This window comes from Neovison vison, chromosome 6, assembly GCF_020171115.1.
Source record: "Neovison vison isolate M4711 chromosome 6, ASM_NN_V1, whole genome shotgun sequence".
NCBI classification, from domain to species: domain Eukaryota; kingdom Metazoa; phylum Chordata; class Mammalia; order Carnivora; family Mustelidae; genus Neogale; species Neogale vison.
The window spans coordinates 161,441,973-161,460,421 of NC_058096.1; the positions used below are offsets into that span (position 1 = coordinate 161,441,973).

Here is an 18,449-nt window from a genome sequence, read left to right on the forward strand (position 1 = left end):
CAAGTGTATGAGTGACTGTTTGCTTCTATCTCCCTTATCAATGAGAATTTTTATATTTTAAGAATATTTGCCAATTTGTTTGACAGATGTGGCATTATTTTAGTATGTATGATGGAATATTTACAATAAGTTTTCTTTCACTCTTCCTATAAGCTAAGATTTCCTTGCGCTTTCCAATTTTGCTAACCATGTTCTTAATTATTTGGAAACTGGTTTTGTATTAGGGACAATTGTGGTTGTTGGTGATTTACACAAGAACAGAATTCAGGGAATTACTGAGATAAAACCAGACTGAACTGGATAAAGAGAGAATGGCAGGCGAGGACCACAAGCCTAGACAGCTCTTCTGAAGAAATTTGCTCTAAAGGAAAGCAGAGAAACTGGCTGTAGTGGTAGTGGAACATGGAGTCAAGGAGAAGTTTTTTTATATATATGGGAGTGACCTAGCAGAGAAGAGAGATTGAGCAGTTGTTGACCTTAGTAAGAGCAGAGGAGGGCCATGCATTTTAATAGGACATGATGCAGTACAAGCAGGTTGGAAAAATGGGAAGTGAGGTGGCTCTTCTAATTTCTCCATGAATCAAGAAATGGTCAAAGCTGAAATGGGAGAAACGTTGGAATTCTGATGTAAAAGGAGGTAGGAAATGGTATTTCAGAGAATGAAGGAGTAAGCTAATGGGAGAAATCTAGTAAGACTGCTAGATAAGGGCAAGGGCCCATATAAGATTCATGATTAAAAACCAGATGTGAGATCAGTCTACACACATCTGTTTTTTTTTTCTTCCACCACATGAAGCTGCTCAGATTTGGGTGACAAGTAAGTAGAGTTACATTGACTAGGATTGGGATTCTCCAAGGTAAGAGGATCTAGAAACAGAGCAGAAGGGGAATTGATGATGACTGAAGTGAACTGGTATAGTGATGGGGCCACAGCATCGTAACTAGGTGAAGGGAAGCAAAGAAACAAGATGGGTTATGGGCAGAAAGAGTGGTGAACCACTCTCTCTTCCAGCCATCCAAGATCCCAAAAGCAAAGGCAAAGGGGAAGAAGCTGGCCCCAGTCCCTGATGCTGTAAGAAGCTGGAGGCCAAGAATGTGGTCAATACCGTGTTTGAGAAAAAGACCAAGAATCTTAGCATTGGACAGGACATCCAGCCAAAAGGGACTTCAACCACTTTGTCAAATGTCCCCATGACATCTTGTTGTAATGGCAAGGAGCTAGTCTCTGTAAAATGTTCAAAAGTGTCTCCCGTGATTAACCAGTTCCCCCAGGCCTTGGACCACCAAACAGCTATTCGACTGCTTGAGCTGGCCCAAATACAGACTGGAGAAAAGCAGGAGAAAAAGCAGAAATTGTTGGTGTGGGTTGAAAAGAAAGCTGCCAGCAAAGGGGATGTCCCAGCAAAGGGGATGTCCCAACTAAGCGGTCCCCTGTCTTTTGAGTTTGGGTTAATACTGTCACCACCTTAGTGGAAAACAAGAAGGCTCAGCTGGTAAAGATTGCACATGATGTGGATCCCATTGAGGTGGGGCTGTTGTCCTATCTGCTCTGTGTCACGAGATAGAGGTTCCCTACCACACTGTCAAGGAAGAAGCCAGGCTAGGGTATCCGATCCACAGGAAGATCTGCACCACTGTTGCCTTCACATAGTTAACTTGGAAGACAAAGGAGCTTTGGCTAAGCTGGTGAAAGCAATCAGGACCAATTCCAGTGACAGATATGGTGAGATCTTCTGTGTCTGGGGAGGCAACACCTTGGGTCCAAAGTTGGTGGTTCACATTGCCACGCTGGAGAATGCAAAGGCTAAAGAACTGGCCACCAAACTGGGCTAAGTGGATGCTGTTGAATTTTCTGTACATAAAAGTAATAAAAAGCTCTCTTCCAAAAAAAAAAAAAAAAAAAGAGTGGTGAACCAATAATTTGGAGACCGCAAAGGGGTCAGGGCATTACTGGAGAAGAGCTAAGAGCTATTAAGACAAGTGGTAGGAAATAGAAAGTGGTTTCTGGAGGGTAGGATGCTTGAAATGGACATAAAAGAGATGGCAAAGTAGACATCTACCCAGTGAGATGCAGAAAGGACTGCTGACAATGAAGTTGAGGAACTGGGTCCAAGGTACTGGAGTGAACATCAGTGATCATGGCTGAAAAGCATGATAGAGAGTAATGTAATGAAGGAGCAAGACTGTAAGCCAGGTGAAGAGTCTTCAGTGAATGAAGGGATTGGCAGGTTGTCGGTAGATATGACTGCGATGTAGTGGTGGCAGAGTCTGAGGGCCTGCATTTCAGAGGAGATGGACATTTGAGGGAGGAGGACAGAGACATGACTGGGAAGGGGAAATGAGCTGCAAGGAGATCATCATTTTCTCCACCAAATCCTTTAGAACCAGGGAATGTTTGAGAAAGAACAGCCACTCTTGAGAAGATTAAAGTCTGGTCCTTAGGGGACAGAGAGATTTTAGTATTTAGTATGTTGAAAATGAAGGAGACACTAAGACAAATTGTAGAGGATATAGGAGTGGAGTGGGAGGTGCTCCTAATGAAAGTCATGATGTCAAGGGTGGACAGTGAAAGGGTTTGGGAATGTTGGGCCTCCAAAGTTCAGCTGCCTTCTAAAAGCCAGTTGTCCCCCATGAGATGTCTAGCCCAGTCCTCTCATTTCAGAGACAAAAATACTCACAATCCTGAAAGGAAACTACCGCAGAACTGGCTCCCTTTTCAGTCCCAGGTCCTGAATCTGGGATAAAGTCAGAAGGGTCTTCTTGTTCAGCATTCCTTGGAGGAGGGTCCTCCTTCCCGTTCCTCCTGGTATGGCGACCTCACTCTGCCCCAAGCCATTTTCTTCATGCTACAGAACACTTTCTGGGGCTTCCATCTGCTCTGTCCACTTCTGCCAATGCGTGCTTGAGCTGCCCCAAATCTGGAAGTGCCTGTTCCCAAAAAACCTTTAGGTAATAGAAGGTGCCCTCAATCCCCCTCCCCCTCCTCAGCTCCTGAACTTCCCGCATTCAGGTTAGGGAAGTGATAAGACCCTTTGTCAGGTTTATCTGCCTGACAGTCCAGCCGCTCTAATGAAGTCTTGTCCATCTTCCTCCCTTCTACTGATGAGACAGCTGATCCCAGAGAGGTCCATTCTCTTCCCTGAGGTTACTCAGCACGGAGGCTGTGAAACCTGGCTGTGAATGAAGCTCAGCCCCTGACCCCAAAGCCCTTGCAAGTCGTTTCTCTGCATTTCTGCCCCCAATTCCTGGCTGTGTGACAAACTCTCAAGGTAGGGCAATCTCCGTGCAGGATGACTACAGGTCAGATCCTCTCAGGCTGGTGGAAGCTTAGGGAGAAAGAGGCGTTGAACTGGTCTTTGAATGAAGAACTGAAGTCAACTGGGAAGGAATGCAAGAAGGTATCTATGGCAGAAGGAACAGCGTGAATCCGGCTAGCTCTTATGTAGTTCTCAGCCTCCTATTATTTATTCACAGCGCTGAGGCCTGACAGAGCACAAGGGTGAGAGCCGTAGATGTTCCCATGGCTCTCGCCCGTGAACCCCTAAGACTTGCCTTCTTTTCTTGGCCTTCACTGGCCACAAGGCTGGCACCCCTAGACATGTCACCCCAACGTTCCTCCCGCAGTTGAAGGACGTGCCCCCGAGAGGCCCTACTTCGAGCTCATCTGGCTCTGACTGGCTGTGAAACTCGCGCCTTCAGGCCAGCCACTCAGAGGCGGCCATCAGTCCTCCCTTGCCTCTGATTGGCTGTGCTAAGCACGTGCTCAGATGCGCCCCCACTTGCGACCTGAGAGCTGAGGCAACCGTTAACTGCCCACTGCCACCGTGTTCCTTTTCAGACTCGTTGGGTACTGACAGGTAACTGGGCTGGGGAGCGGCGGGCAACCACTTTCTGGGATGTGGGGAAGGGGAGGCCGTGGGCCCAGGCAGCAGCTCTCACCTGCTTTGGAGCACTGGAAGGCGGAAGAGCAGTCCTGCTGAGGGTCAACTGTCTTGTGACCTGAACTCATTCCCCCTCATCCTCAAATCTGCCTCAGGGCATAGGAATCATCTGGCTGGGGACCCTGTGCCTTTTCCCCCCTCAGTGACTCAGTAGCTAGGGGTGGACTGAGGGGTGTGGGCAGGGCTGTTGGAGCCCAGATCTTACCTGGCTTCTGAGGTTTATGGAGGGCCGGGGAGGATTAAGATCGGTAATTAGCCATTGATCCCCTTTGCAGTAATTGGATTTGCCCTTTGAGGAACATTTGGCCTCCTTTTTTTTTTTTTTTTTAAGGTTTATTGGTCAGAGCGAAAGAATGACAGATCATAAGTGGGGGAGCGGCAGGCAGAGGGAAAAGCAGGCTCCGGGCTGAGTGGGGAGCCGATGCTGACGCTGGGCTGCATACCAGGATCCTGGGATCATGACCTGAGCTCACTTAACCGACTGAGCCATCCAAGAGTCCCATTTTGGTCTCTCTTTTTTTTTTTTTTTTTTTTTTTAAGATTTTATTTATTTATTTGACAGAGAGAGATCACAAGCAGGCAGAGAGGCAGGCAGAGAGAGAGGAGGAAGCAGGCTCCCTGCTGAGCAGAGACCCAGGACCCTACCATCATGACCTGAGCCCAAGGCAGCGGCTTAACCCACTGAGCCACCCATTTTGGTCTCTTCTTGACTTCACATGATGCATTTGTTAATAATTAGAAAGTAATGCATATTTGGCTCTAAAGAGCTTGAGAAAAGTTGTGTGTTAGCCTATATAAGGTCCCTTGAGTGCAAAGAAAAAATTGGCTGGTGTCTACTATCCTTAACTGAGTGGAAGATTTGCTAGGATTAACCTCCAAGAAGGAGCTGTAGCAGCGTTCTTGGAAGAAAAGGAAGAATGACTTTTGAGGTAGAAGAAAACCATCAGAAACTCAAAAGATACCAAGGAAATGGGAGTTGTACCTCATAGAATGTTTCTAAGGGCCACATGAGATAACACCTGACAACCACTAACCTGGTGTTAGTCTTTGTAATTTTGTCATTTCGAGCATGTTATAAAAATGGAATCTTATAGTTTGTAATCTTTTTTTTTTTTTTAAGATTTTATTTATTTATTTGCCAGAGAGAGAGGGAGAGAGAGCGAGCGAACACAGGCAGACAAAGAGGCAGGCAGGGGCAGAGGGAGAAGCAGGCTCCCCGCCGAGCAAGGAGCCCGACGCGGGACTCGATCCCAGGACCCCGGGATCAAGACCCGAGCCGAAGGCAGCTGCTTAACCAACTGAGCCACCCAGGCGTCCCAGTTTGTAATCTTTTGAGACCCACATTTTTCTTTTTCTTTTTTCTTAAGATTTTATTTGTCAGAGAGAGAGAAAGCACAAGCATGGGGAGGAGCAGACAGAGGGAGAAGCAGGCTCCCCGCTGAGCAGGGAGTCCGACGTGGGGCTTAAACCAAGGACCCTGGGATCATGACCTGAGCCAAAGGCACTTAAAAAGACAAAATAAATAAATAAATAAATAAATAAATAAATAAATAAATAAAAGAGACAAAGACACTTAACCAACTGAGCCACCCAGGCATCCCTAGACCTTCATTTTTCATTCGGCTTAATTACTTTGCAGTCTGGTCAAATTTTTGCATGTATCGATACTTGTTTTCAGGAGAGGTTGGGGTCCTGAAGTGATATGGGCTGACTCTTCTTAGCCAGATCTGAGGGGAAGAAAAGATAGCTCAGAGCTCAGGCACTCGGTATTAATCTAGACTCCCATCACTTACCAGCTTTATGCTGTTGGCATGGCTGCTAATCTGAGCCTATCTCAGACTCCCTATCAGCATATGAAAGATGGTGAAACAAACTACCTCAGAAACAGTAGATATATGCTCAGTAAAGTGTTTATCATGAAGTAAACAGTAGTTCATCTGGTAGGAGTCTGTTTTTATCCATGTTATTCATCTCAATGTGAGAACGATTACCTCTCAATTACCATTATTATGCTCTGCCACAGTAAACTTTTTACGATCTTCGAACAAGATGTCTGTCCTGGAGGGCACCTGGGTGGTTCTGTCGGCTAAGTGTCTGCCTTCAGCTCAGATTGTGATGTCCAGGTCTTGGGATTGAGCCCCACGTCCAGCTCCCTGCTCATCCAGGAGTCTGTTTCTCCTTCTCCCTCTGCCCCTCCCCCTGCTTGTGCTCTCTCTGTCTTTCTCTCTCTCAAATGAATAAAATCTTAAAAACAAAAAGTGATGTCTGTCCTTTATCCACTCCTTCCCTCTGGCCCCATGGTTTTCTTTACCTTGGGAAATAGTCTTTAGCTTATGCATTCTTTATCTGGCCAATATAGCTCCCAAATACCCACTTTCTCAGAAAACATTGTTAACAGCTAGTTTTCAACTGTAGAACAAAATTCTATCCAACTCTTTTCCAAATGTTATACTATCCTATCTTTATCTCCCCCACTGATCTATGGTCTTTTATCCTGAGATAATAATTCATCTTTAAATCCCCATTGTCCAGCACACGGCCAATCATGTAAGAGATGCTCAGTATAAGCTATTGAATCAGTGAATGAAAATTCTTAGGTAGGAGAATTGGTCACACCTTGAATTTCTAGGAAAATATTTATATTTGAAAGTATGTGTGCATTTTAAATTGGTAAATTGCCCTGTAGTAGTATCATAATTTCTTTGTGGCTCTGTGATATTCAATCAAGTCATTATAGTTTAATTATATAGTATGATCACTTTGTAGAGCTTTATGGTGTGTTTTGTTCCATTACATATGTAAGCATTTTCATTTATTACTATATAATCTTCAGAAACCTAATTTCTTTAAAAAGATTTATTTTAAGTATCCTTTTACACCCAACATGGGGCTCAAACTTACAACCCTGAGATCAAGAGTTGCATGCTCTATCAACAGAACCAGCCAGTTGCCTTGGAAATATAATTTTGATGACTTAATACAGTTGTTGTTCCTCAGTTTAAGTGTTTCACTATTGTTGGGATTTCATTTGTCTTCTCTGTTTTGGCATTCTATATTCATCTGTACATAAAGTCGTTTCTGTCTTTGGATTGTTTTCTTTTCCCTTTTTTTATTTTTTTTTTAAGAATTTTTATTTATTAGAGAAACAGAACATGCATGAGAGAGAGCATGAGAGGGTCCAGGGAGGGGCAAGGGAGAGAAAGAGGGAGAAGCAGGTTTCCCACTGAGCAGGGAGCCGGATGCGGGGCTCAATCCCAGTACCCTGGGATTATGACCTGAGCTGAACTGAAGACAGATGCTTAACTGACTGAGCCACCCACGTGCTCTTCTTCTTCTTCTTTTTTTTGTAAAAAATTTATTTTAGAGAGTGTGTGACCTGAGCGGGTGGGAGCAGAGATGGGTAGAGGGAGAGGAGAGAGAGTATCCTCAAGCAAACTCCTTGCTGACTTGGAGCCAATCACAGGGCTCAGTCTTCTGAGCCAGACCATGACTTGAGCCAAAATCAAGAGTCGAATGCTTAACCATCTGAGCCACCCAGAAGCCCCTGGATTGTTTTGAGAGAAAGATAACCAGAAAAAGAATACAGGATCATTTTAGGACATTTGATACATAGCATTAGCATGATTTTATTACCATTTAAACTATGATGAATATGATAGGCTAAAATGGTATCTCAGGTAACTTTTTACATTTTCCATTCGCTGTAATATTGAAATTATTTTGTCATGATTTATTACTAATTGCATTTCCTTTTCTGGGAGTTACCTTTATTCATTTTGCCCAATATTGAAGTCTTAGTGTTTTTCTTATACCTTTATATATAAACCGCTTATATTGTAAAGATATGCTCTCAACATACAGTTTTGAGATTCTGTATGTATGATGTTGTTCTATGTGCTGAATGTATAGTATTTAACAATCAGGCAAGATTTTTGCACTCATTTAGCTAATATTTAAAAGTATGAGAAAATAACACTTGATCTTAGCCAAAAGGCCGAGAAGAGATAAAAGTATGAGAAAATAAGTAAGAAAATAGAATATTTAGTATTTTAAATATCAAAAAATGTGAAGAAAAAGAAAAGGAGAGTGAAGATTGAGAGAGCGTATAAGGGGGTTGAAATTTTCATTTGGATAACAATGGGAAAGTAATGTTTTGGTAAAAACTTGAAGGAAATGAGACAGTTTACATATCTGAAATACAAGAATTTGAAGCAGGAAACACCAAATGTGAAAGACCTGAAGCAGCAACGTGCTTGGCATCTTTGAAGTAAAGGTAGACTGGAGGGAAAAGGGAGATAGTGGGAAATGAAGTTAGACTATTAAGAACAGGGGTGCCTGGGTGGCTCAGTGGGTTAAGCTGCTGCCTTTGGCTCAGGTCATGGTCTCAGGGTCCTGGGATCGAGTCCTGCATCAGGCTCTCTGCTCAGCAGGGAGCCTGCTTCCCCTCTCTCTCTGCCTCCCTCTCTGTCTACTTGTGATCTCTCTCTGTCAAATAAATAAAATCTTTTAAAAAAAAGAATAAAATAGAATATTAAGGACAGATCATATCATAATAGGGGTGCTGACTTTTGTGTATATTTAATAGTTTCATTTAGATGTAATTCACACACTACTAAATTCAGCTTTTAAAAATGTACAATTCTGTGGCTTCTTGTATTTTCAAAGAGTTGTGCAACGATTATCACAATTTTATTTTTTAGTTTCAGGAGTAGAGTTTAGTGATTCAACACTTACATACAGCACCCAGTGCTCCTCACTGCAAATGCCCTCTTTAATACCCATCACCCATTTAACCCATCCCTTCAACCCACCTCCCCCAATTATTACAGTTTTAGAAACATTTTCATCACCTCCCGAAGAAACCTCATACCCATTAGCAGTCACTCACTATTCTCTCACTCTTTTCTGCCCCAACCCTATATAACCATCTTTCTGCCTTTATATAGATTTGCCTCTTCTGGACGTATATAAATGGAATAATACCTGTTTTTTTGTGATTGACTTTTTTTTTCACTTGTCATAATGTTTTAAAGGCTCATCCATGATGTGACATGTAGTAGTATTTTATTCCTATTTATAGTTGACTATTATTCCATGGTATAGATATACTACATTTTAATTTACTCATTACTTCAGGGGCATTTAGATTGTTTACTCCATTTTGACTACTATGAATAATGTTTCTATGAACCTTCACATGCAAGTTTTTATGTGGGTATATGTTTTTAATTCTCTTGGGTGTATACCTAGGTGTGGAATTGCTGGGTCATATGGTAACCCTTCTGTTCACTTATGTTTTAATGTATATAATATTTAAGATTTTATTTATTTGACAGAGAGACAGTGAAAGAGGGAACACAAGCATGGGGAGTGGGAGAGGGAGAAGCAGGCTCCCCACTGAGCAGGGAGCCTGATGCGGGGCTCAATCCCAGGACCCTGGGATTATGACCTGAGCCGAAGGCAGACACTTAATGACTGAGCCACCCAGGTGCCCCTGGTAATTTTTTTTTTTTAAGATTTTATTTATTTATTTGACAGAGAGAGATCACAAGTAGGCAGAGAGGCAGGCAGAGAGAGAGAGAGGAGGAAGCAGGCTCCCTGCTGAGCAGAGAGCCTGATGTGGGACTCGATCCTGGGATGCGAGATCATGACCTGAGCCGAAGGCAGCAGCCCAACCCACTAAGCCACCCAGGCGCCCCCCCTGGTAAATCTTTTTAATTGGGGAATTGCCTGTTTTCCAAAGTGGCTGCACCATTTTTCATTCCCACTAATAATATATGAGGGTTCCAATTTTGTCAGTCCTTGCCAACACTTCTTACTATTTGTTTTTTTGTTTATAATCATCCTAGAGGATGTGAAGTTGTAAATCATTGGAGTTTTGATTTACAGTTCCCTAATGGCTAATGATGTTGAATATCTTTTCATGTCAATTACCTGTTTGTATCTCTTCTTTGGAGAAATGTGTATTAGCTCCTTTTCCTATACTATATTTGGTTATTTGTCTTCTTACTGAGTCATAAACATTTTTATATTTTCTGGATACAAGTCCCATATCAAGATATATGAATTACAAATATTTTTCCCCATTCTGTGGCTTCTCTTTTTACTTTTGTGGTAGTATCCTTAAAAAAAAAAAAAGTAAGTAATCTCTACACCCAGTGTGGGACCCGAACTCATGACACCAAAAATAAGAGTCGCATGCTTCTCCAATTGAGCCAGCCAGGCGTCTCTCACTATGTACTTTTTAGACAAAGAAAAGTTAAAATTATTTAACTTAGTAGCATTACAAAAATATCGGACACCTTGAAAGAATGTTGGAGCCCATTAGGGATCCTAGAACCACATTTTGGGAACCACTATACTATACATATACACATACAAATTTTTTTTTTTTAAAGATTTTATTTATTTATTTGACAGAGAGAGATCACAAGTAGGCAGAGAGGCAGGCAGAGAGAGAGAGGAGGAAGCAGGCTCCCTGCCGAGCAGAGAGCCCGATGTGGGACTTGATCCCAGGATCCTGAGATCATGACCTAAGCCGAAGGCAGCGGCTTAACCCACTGAGCCACCCAGGCGCCCCACATACAAATTTTTGACCCAACTCAATATCAGTATTTAGTTTTCATATATGACACTGAGTTTATTTTATTTAGTTAGTTTCAGAAGTAGAATTAGTGATTCATCAGTTGTATATATCACCCAGTGCTCATTACAACAAGTGCCCTCATTAATTTTGAGAGAGAGAGAGAGAACACTTGCATGCACACACAAGCAGGGGTGGGTGTGGCAGAGGGAGAGGGAGAGAGAGAGAATCTTAAGCAGGTTCCACACCCAACACAGAGCCAGACACGGGGCTCAGTCTTCACGACTCTGAGATGGTGACCTGAACTGAAATCAAGAGTCGGATGCTTAACTGACTAAGCCCCCTGTGTGTCCCAACTTCAAGTTTATTTTAATTCTGAACTCTGTGATAACAAGGCGATACATGCTTTTGATCAATCAGGCTATGGCTCTTAAAATAACTGCCAAAATGTAGTATTACATTTTAGCTTGGGGGCAAGAACAGTAATGAAGATCTGCCCTATGATGTAACAACTGGGGTAATATCTTTTTTTTTTTTTTTAAGATTTTATTTATTTATTTGACAGAGAACACAGGTAGGCAGATAGGCAGAGAGAGGTGGGGAAGCAGGCTCCCCACTGAGCAGAAAGCCGGACTCAGAGCCTGATCCCAGGACCCTGGGATCATGACCTGAGCCGAAGGCAGAGGCTTTAACCCACTGAGTCACCCAGGCGCCCCAACTGGGGTAATATCTTTATCATGAAACTAATTATGTGAATTTTTCTAGGTTTAAGTTAAAGTAAGATTTTCTCCCCAGATAGTCCAAGTTCTATATAATAAACTGACTGCTAAACCATAAGGTGCATGGGAAAGATATTGTTGGTGATCATCTTGATATTGTTGGTGATCCTATGTAAGAATTCTGAAACTTGGCTCTCAATTTCATGAGAAGGAATGAATATATTTTCATATATAAATTTTCCATGCATCTAAGAATGATGATATTCTTTGGATCCTCCAAATTCATTTTGAACTTCTGAATTGAAATGTTAGATAGAAAATAAGATTGAACTAAAAACTGCTTACATTACTTCATAGCACACAACCCATGAGACGTCCTAGTATGCAGATGAGGATGTGACAGTGAGTTTGGAGTGAATAGTTCTGGAGGCAATAGAAGCGCCAGACAGAAACTCTCAGAGAAGCTGAAAGAAGCTAAAGCATTTTAAAACATATCAAATGGGTGAGTTTTAATAGTATAATTCTAACATGGTTATTCCCTTATTTGCAAAACTTAGTTGATTAGCAGATTTGCCCATGAATAGATGTTACACTCAAAGTGGAAAATGCATTTCTTTGTTTCATGATTCTATTTTTAAATGTTTTTTAAGAGAAAGAGAGAGAGGTGGGTAAGGGTCCGAGGGAGAGAGAAAATCCCAAACAGGCTCCACGCCCAGTGCTGAGCCTGATGCAGGGCTTGATCTCACAACCCTGGGATTGTGACCTGAGCCGAAATCAAGAGTTGGACACTTAACTGACTCAGCCACCCAGGCACCCCTGTTTCATGATTCTAAAATCAGTTTTGTGTGTTAAAATATGCTTAATGTAGCTTGAGCGACACTTTTGACCAAATCAGTTCCACTTCTCAGTTATATGCAGGAGTGATCCTTTTCCAGCACTCAGTAATTGATTGCAACACCTCTTCATTTGCTCCTTAAATAAACCAAGATATTCAAATTCATCTTAGAACTGCTAACATCATATGTTTGTCTCATAAAGTAAAATGAGCCCAGTTTCAAGAAACTTAAAAAGGAGCAGGGTTTTACGAGCGAGACTACTGTTGTACCATGGATAACTCTTATTACACTTGCTTATTATAGTTCAGCCATTGTGTAGGTGAAGATTGCTCATGTAATAATTTTTGTACCCAAAAGTATATGTATATAGGCACCACACACATACGCTAACACACACACGCACACACTTTTGCTTGATAATATCTTCACTATCTTTTTTTGTTATTACATGAAGTTTAAATATTTTCAGAAAAGGGCAAATGTTAATATTTTATTTTTAAAATAAGATTTTATTTATTTATTTGACAGAGAGAGACAGTGAGAGAAGAAACACAGTGGGGGGGTGTGGGAGAGGGAGAAGCAGGCTTCCCACTGAACAGGGAGCCAGATGCGAGTCTCAATCCCAGAGACTGTGATCCCAAGATCACAGGTAGGCAGATAGGCCTAAGGCAAAGGCAGATGCTTAACGACTGAGCCACCCAGGCGCCCCAAAGTTAATATTTACTACATAACTTCTTTTTGAAGATTTTTTAATTTTAAAATAATCTCTATACCCAATGTGGGGCTTGAATTTACAACCCCAAGATCAAGAGTCATGTGCTCTACCAACCGATCCAGCCAGGTACCCCTCTACATTTTGTTTTAAAGTACCTTTGATAACATACGAGAAATGCTTTTTGATTAAAAATGTATTTTGTTTTATATTAGATATTACTTCTTATCGTGGAATGTTCTCAACTATTACGGCACGAGAGAACCACGGTGCCCATGTGGGTGTAAGGTAAATGCTCAGCCATCCCAATTCCATCTCCCTCTCCATGTTGAATTCTGGCTCTCAGGGAGGCTTAGTACATCCAGCCCTGAGCCTGTGGGGCTAACATGTGAGCATATTCCAGGACTGAGTGCTGATGTGGGAGTGTCAGGGAAGTGGCAGGCTGGAGGAGGCTGGGGGAGGGTGAAGAAAGGGGTATCTGTTTCTCAGGGATGGGAGAGACAGTGTTTGACAGCTGGGGGCAGTGAGGAGGAGGGAGTAACCCTAAAGGAATATGGCCTCGGGTTTCTCCCATTGCTTCCCAATAGTGTCATTTTCCTTTTTTGCAAGCCTCGGTTTTGCAGGGTGAGGCCCCATTATTTGGGTCATTATGGTGCCATTATTTTCTAACATTTGTTTTTGTTTTTCCTTTTCCCCTAGACCAAAAAAATATGGCAATGACAGAGCATGGTGCCCCTCAGCAGCCTGTTTTCCAGTCTCCACAGCCACCTGCTGCCTTCCCAGGTCCCACTTAAGGATTCTTAGGGCTACAGGAGTAAAATTTGTTTTTTCCAACTTCCTTCCTCATGTTGACTCCACATGTCGCCTTGAGGGCCGTGGTAACTCACTCTCTGTAGTAGTAATTCCTGTAATACTCTTTACTCCTTTCTCATATATAAAATGGCAGTATAAAAATGGCTTGTACTGAGTGTACTGCCATTTCCCAACTTATTTGCATGCTGAGATAAAAACATACTCTTTAAATATACAGATCTGAATTTGTGTGTTTTCTGCCTCTAACTGTATGTAACAAGGAAGGGATAGAACCTTGGGTTAAGGAGAGAAGAAGCTGGGGTGCCTGGGTGGCTCAGTGGGTTAAACCTCTGCCTTCAGCTCAGGTAATGATCTCAGGGTCCTGGAATTGAGCCCCGCATGGGGCTCACTGCTCAGCAGGGAGCCTGCTTCTCCCCTCCTCTCTCTGCCTGCCTCCCTGTCTACTTGTGATCTCTCTGTCAAACAAAATCTTTTTTTTAAAAATCTGCTTTAAAAAAAAAAGGGAGAGAAGCAGCTCAGCCAGGGCTGACGGACCTAAAGGTAGAAAGTCAGGGTTGGAGGGAATTGGTTGCTACAGATGGGATTGGGTGGATCGTGTGTGTGTGTGTGTGTGTGTGTGTTGGGTGGTAGTCCCGGGGAAGGAGAATGGGAGTGTGCAGAGTATGTGCTGTGCAGAATTGTAATCCTGGGGTGATAAAACATGTTAGTATCTAGCTGTATGGAAAGGACCATTCTTCTTTGATCTCTAGTTGCTGTTCCATGGAAATTCTGCTGCTCATCAACTGTCTCCCACTGTTTTCTTTTTTCTTTTTTTTAAATAGTGGTTCCCAGGGTCTAACAAGTGCAATTTCACCAACAGGACTACAGCCTGGGGAGTAGGGCAATTTGGGGAACTTCCTAAAGTCTATCTTCAGACCAAAGTCATTGAAATTGGTCTCCATAATTGAATGATTCAACAAGTAAACTCGTAAACCAAATGGTTACATATATGTTTCTACTGATTAGGTACAGCAAAGATTAAGAGGCAGGAGTGTTTCCCCAGACCTGATCTAGTTTTTGGCATTCTTTATTGGAGAAATTTGAGGAAAGTGATGAGCAATTTGTTGGATCAACCATATATTCTCATCCAAACTCTCCCAAGTTGTTCCATTCACCCAAGGGTGAAGATAGAAGCAAGGGCAATGGGATGAGGAGGTCTACTGCCGGGGTGACTGCTGGGAACAGCGGCAGCTGTTTCTCCTCTCCTACTGGTCTCAGTGTTGAGCCATGTTTGAAGGCATTGCTCACCCCACCCAGCACAACCCCTTTGAGGCTCATCCTGGTGGCTCCTGCTTGGCTCTCATAGGCTGCAAGGCTCGCACCCTCCACATGCCATTCAGATGGGGGCCCCTGTGAGCTGACTGGAGAGAAAAAAGCCTTTCAGCAGTTACCTACTGGACCACATATTTTCTCTTCCTCCTTGCTGGCCAGCTACTGGGTTTTGTGTTGGGGTTGGGGTAGGGGAGGTTGGTGTTCAGAGGCTCAGAGGTCAGTGGGAGGCCCAAGCCTCATTCCCTTAGAGCACCAGGTTACACACTGCAAGGTGGGCTACAGGGTGACCAAGGCTTACCACCCCCACTCCCCCAAATCTGCCTCATGGGATAAAAACACCTCTGGCTGATGCCCTGGGCAGTTTCTTCCCCTCAGTGAGTCTCTGTCTAACTGTACATGGTCTGGGTGGGGATAAGGCCATTGGGGTCTGGGTCTCTTCTGGCATCAAAGGGTTGTGCTCGCGAGAACTAAGATGTTTCATTAACCGTCCATCCATTTGAGGTGATTGGATTTGCTCTTTGAGGAACACTGACCTCTTGACTTCACACTGAAACAGTTGATCATAAGATAAAACTGCCTGTTTTATTCTTCAGGCTTTGAAGAAAGGTACTTGTGTATCATATAAAGTTCCTTGGATGCAAAGAGGAAATTCACTAGTCTCTTTTATCCTCACTTGGTTGGGAGGAAGAATTGTTAGGGTTAAATCCAAAGAAATGGTGCTACAGGCTGGCTCAGCTAGCCCTGTGTCCTTGGAGGAAGAAGAAGACTGGCCTTCGGGGCAGCAGAACCATCAGGAGCTCAGGAAAAAAAAAAGGGTGTGGAACCTACTAGATTAAGCCTTGGACACATCTGCATTACTGCGCTCAGAGGGGGAGCTACCATTCAATTTGAAAGCAGACGGAGTGAGATTATGGCTTTCCATTTTGTTTTGTATTCAGATTTATTTGAGAGAGAGCAAGAGCGTGAGAGAGAGCATGAGTGGAAGAGAGAGCATGAGCAGGGAGAGAGGCAGAGGGAGAGGGAGAAGCAGATTCCTCACTGAGCAGGGAGCTCCATGCTAACGCAGGTTCAATGCGGGGCTCAATCTCAGGACTCTGTGATCATGATCTGAGCCGAAGACATACGCTTAACCAACTGGGCCACCCAGGCACCCCAATATTCTGTCTTTTAAGTAGTGATAGTACTTTTGAATGGAGACACTTTTATTCTTTAATTTTTTTCTTTTATTTAAAATGTTATATTTTAGGGACGCCTAGGTGGCTTAGTTTAGTTTCTACCTTCAGCTCAGGTCATGATCACAGAATCCTGGGATCAAGTCCCATATTGGGCTCCTTGCTCAGTGGGGAGCCTGCTTCTCCCTCTGCCTGCTTCTCCCCCTGCTCACGCACTCTCTGTCTCTCTGACAAATAAATAAAAACTTTAAAAAAGGGGGTTATAGTCTATCGTTTTAGAGTTTTCCTTTAAAATTTAAACTACAAAGTTAATAAAGTTTTAATATAGGACTTTTAAAATGTGGAACACTTTAGTTCTGATCATTCTTTGTTTGTTTTATTTTATTTTTCAAATGAAAGTTCTCACATTTTTATCACCAAGCCAACATACTAGAGCAGAAGTGTAGTAACAAAGAAGTCATTTCCCCAATAAAACTTGTAAACATCTACCTGGAAGTGATGTTTACAGAGTGACAGGATATGAGCGTGTGACCTTTCATGCAGCATAAATACATGTGTCATTTCATGTGTGATCCCTTATAGACCCAGCTTGGTTCTTCTCCAGTGCCTCCTCTTGGACTTATACCAGATTTTATTACCAATTTTCATCTGAATCCCCCCGGGGAATGGGACAATTCTGGTTTTGTTTCTTGGCCAGGAATCCCTTGATCCCAAAGGTCTTATGAGAAGCTGTTTTGAGGAAGTCAGCTGCACACACCATGATAGCAGAGCGAAGGAGAGAGCTTCAGGTGGCTTATGTTTTATCTTCTAATGATATTTTAATTCTACCTCATATTTACTTATCTTCCAAATTATGCAATTTATTTTTGTTTTATTAGGCTAATTTTCCTTCAGAAAGAAGTGTTTACTAATATTTTTCTCCACTGTTGCATCTCATGCCTTCCAGGATCATTCATGATTTTCATCATGAAAACTTGATTTTTTTTTTTAAAAGATTTTATTTATTTATTTGACAGAGATCACAAGTAGGCAGAGAGGCAGGCAGAGAGAGAGGAAGGGAAGCAGGGTCCCTGCTGAACAGAGATCATGCGGGGCTTGATCCCAGGACCCTGGGGTCATGACCCGAGCCGAAGGCAGAGGCCTTAACCCACTGAGCCACCCAGGTGCCCCAAAACTTGATGTTTTATAAATAAAACTCAAAACCTTTTCTCTGTGCAGTAGATGAAAAATGCATTAATTGAAAAACCTTAAGATGAATAGAGATGCTGAGGTCCAATGGATATGAATTTTTTTCTTTGTTGAGCTCTTCCTGAGTGCTCTGATAGATTTAACAAAGAGAAAGGGAAAACAAAAGACTGATCATTAACCTTTAAAAAAATTGTTTTAAAGAATATTTAAGTAATCTCTACACCCAACATGGGGCTGGAATTCAAGACCTTGAGATTAAGAGTTGCATATTCCTCCCACCGACCCAGCCAGGTGCCCCAATGATCTACCTTTTAGAAGAAAAAAATGAGCTTCATTAAACTTTAGACATGATCCTTTCTGTAGGCAAACTCCGCAATTTTATGGTAATTCCAGTTGGTAGAATATTTAAGTTTGGTTTTATTTAATAAAATGACCAAATTAACATTATCAAAGCTGTTTAGTGTTCTTAGTAAGAATGACAAAATGAGAAGGAGGCTCACAGCCCTTCTGCACTCGACAGTGTGAAGTTGTCTCAAGCAAAAGTAAACTTGTTTGAGCTGCGAGCTTAAAAAGCACTTGTTTCCCAGAATTCTGTTACATATTTCAAAGTATATTTTCTGGAAAGAAATACTATCTTTGAGCTTTAAAGACAAAATTTAAAATTCATCCTGAAATAACTTAAATCACGGCCAGCGTAAACGGGGAAATTCTGCTGTACCTGCTGCCATGGGGTGGCAATTTTCCTGAAAATAGCAATTTTCCAAGAGTGGTCTTAAGTCCCTTGGAGGTGACAGACAGCAGATCCCTGTGACCCTCTCCAGGGCATTCTTGATATCAAAACTACATTCATAATAACACTATTTCACTCTGGTAATATTTGTCCTGATGGTACAAAAGGAATGGGGTAAAGCCACTGGGACCTTTAGACAAATTGAGGTAGTACACAAAACTGTACTCTCCTCACCTCTCCCAAGTGATCCCAGTGCCAGTTGTACCTCAGCATTTCCCGATGAAGCAGGAAAACTGATTCTGTTACCTCTACCCTTATTCACATGGAATTCCATCTTACCTGAATGACTTACAATGTATAACTATCCAGGTAAGTTCTCTATAGACAGGGGCGCCTGGGTGGCTCAGTGGGTTAAGCTGCTGCCTTCGGCTCAGGTCATGATCT

The 18,449-nt window shown here is 42.5% G+C and overlaps 1 pseudogene; it reads left to right on the forward strand.

The window, feature by feature from the left end:
• The first annotated feature begins 975 nt into the window (after positions 1 to 975).
• Positions 976 to 1,833, forward strand: LOC122910166 (annotated as a pseudogene).
• The last annotated feature ends 16,616 nt before the right edge of the window (positions 1,834 to 18,449 follow it).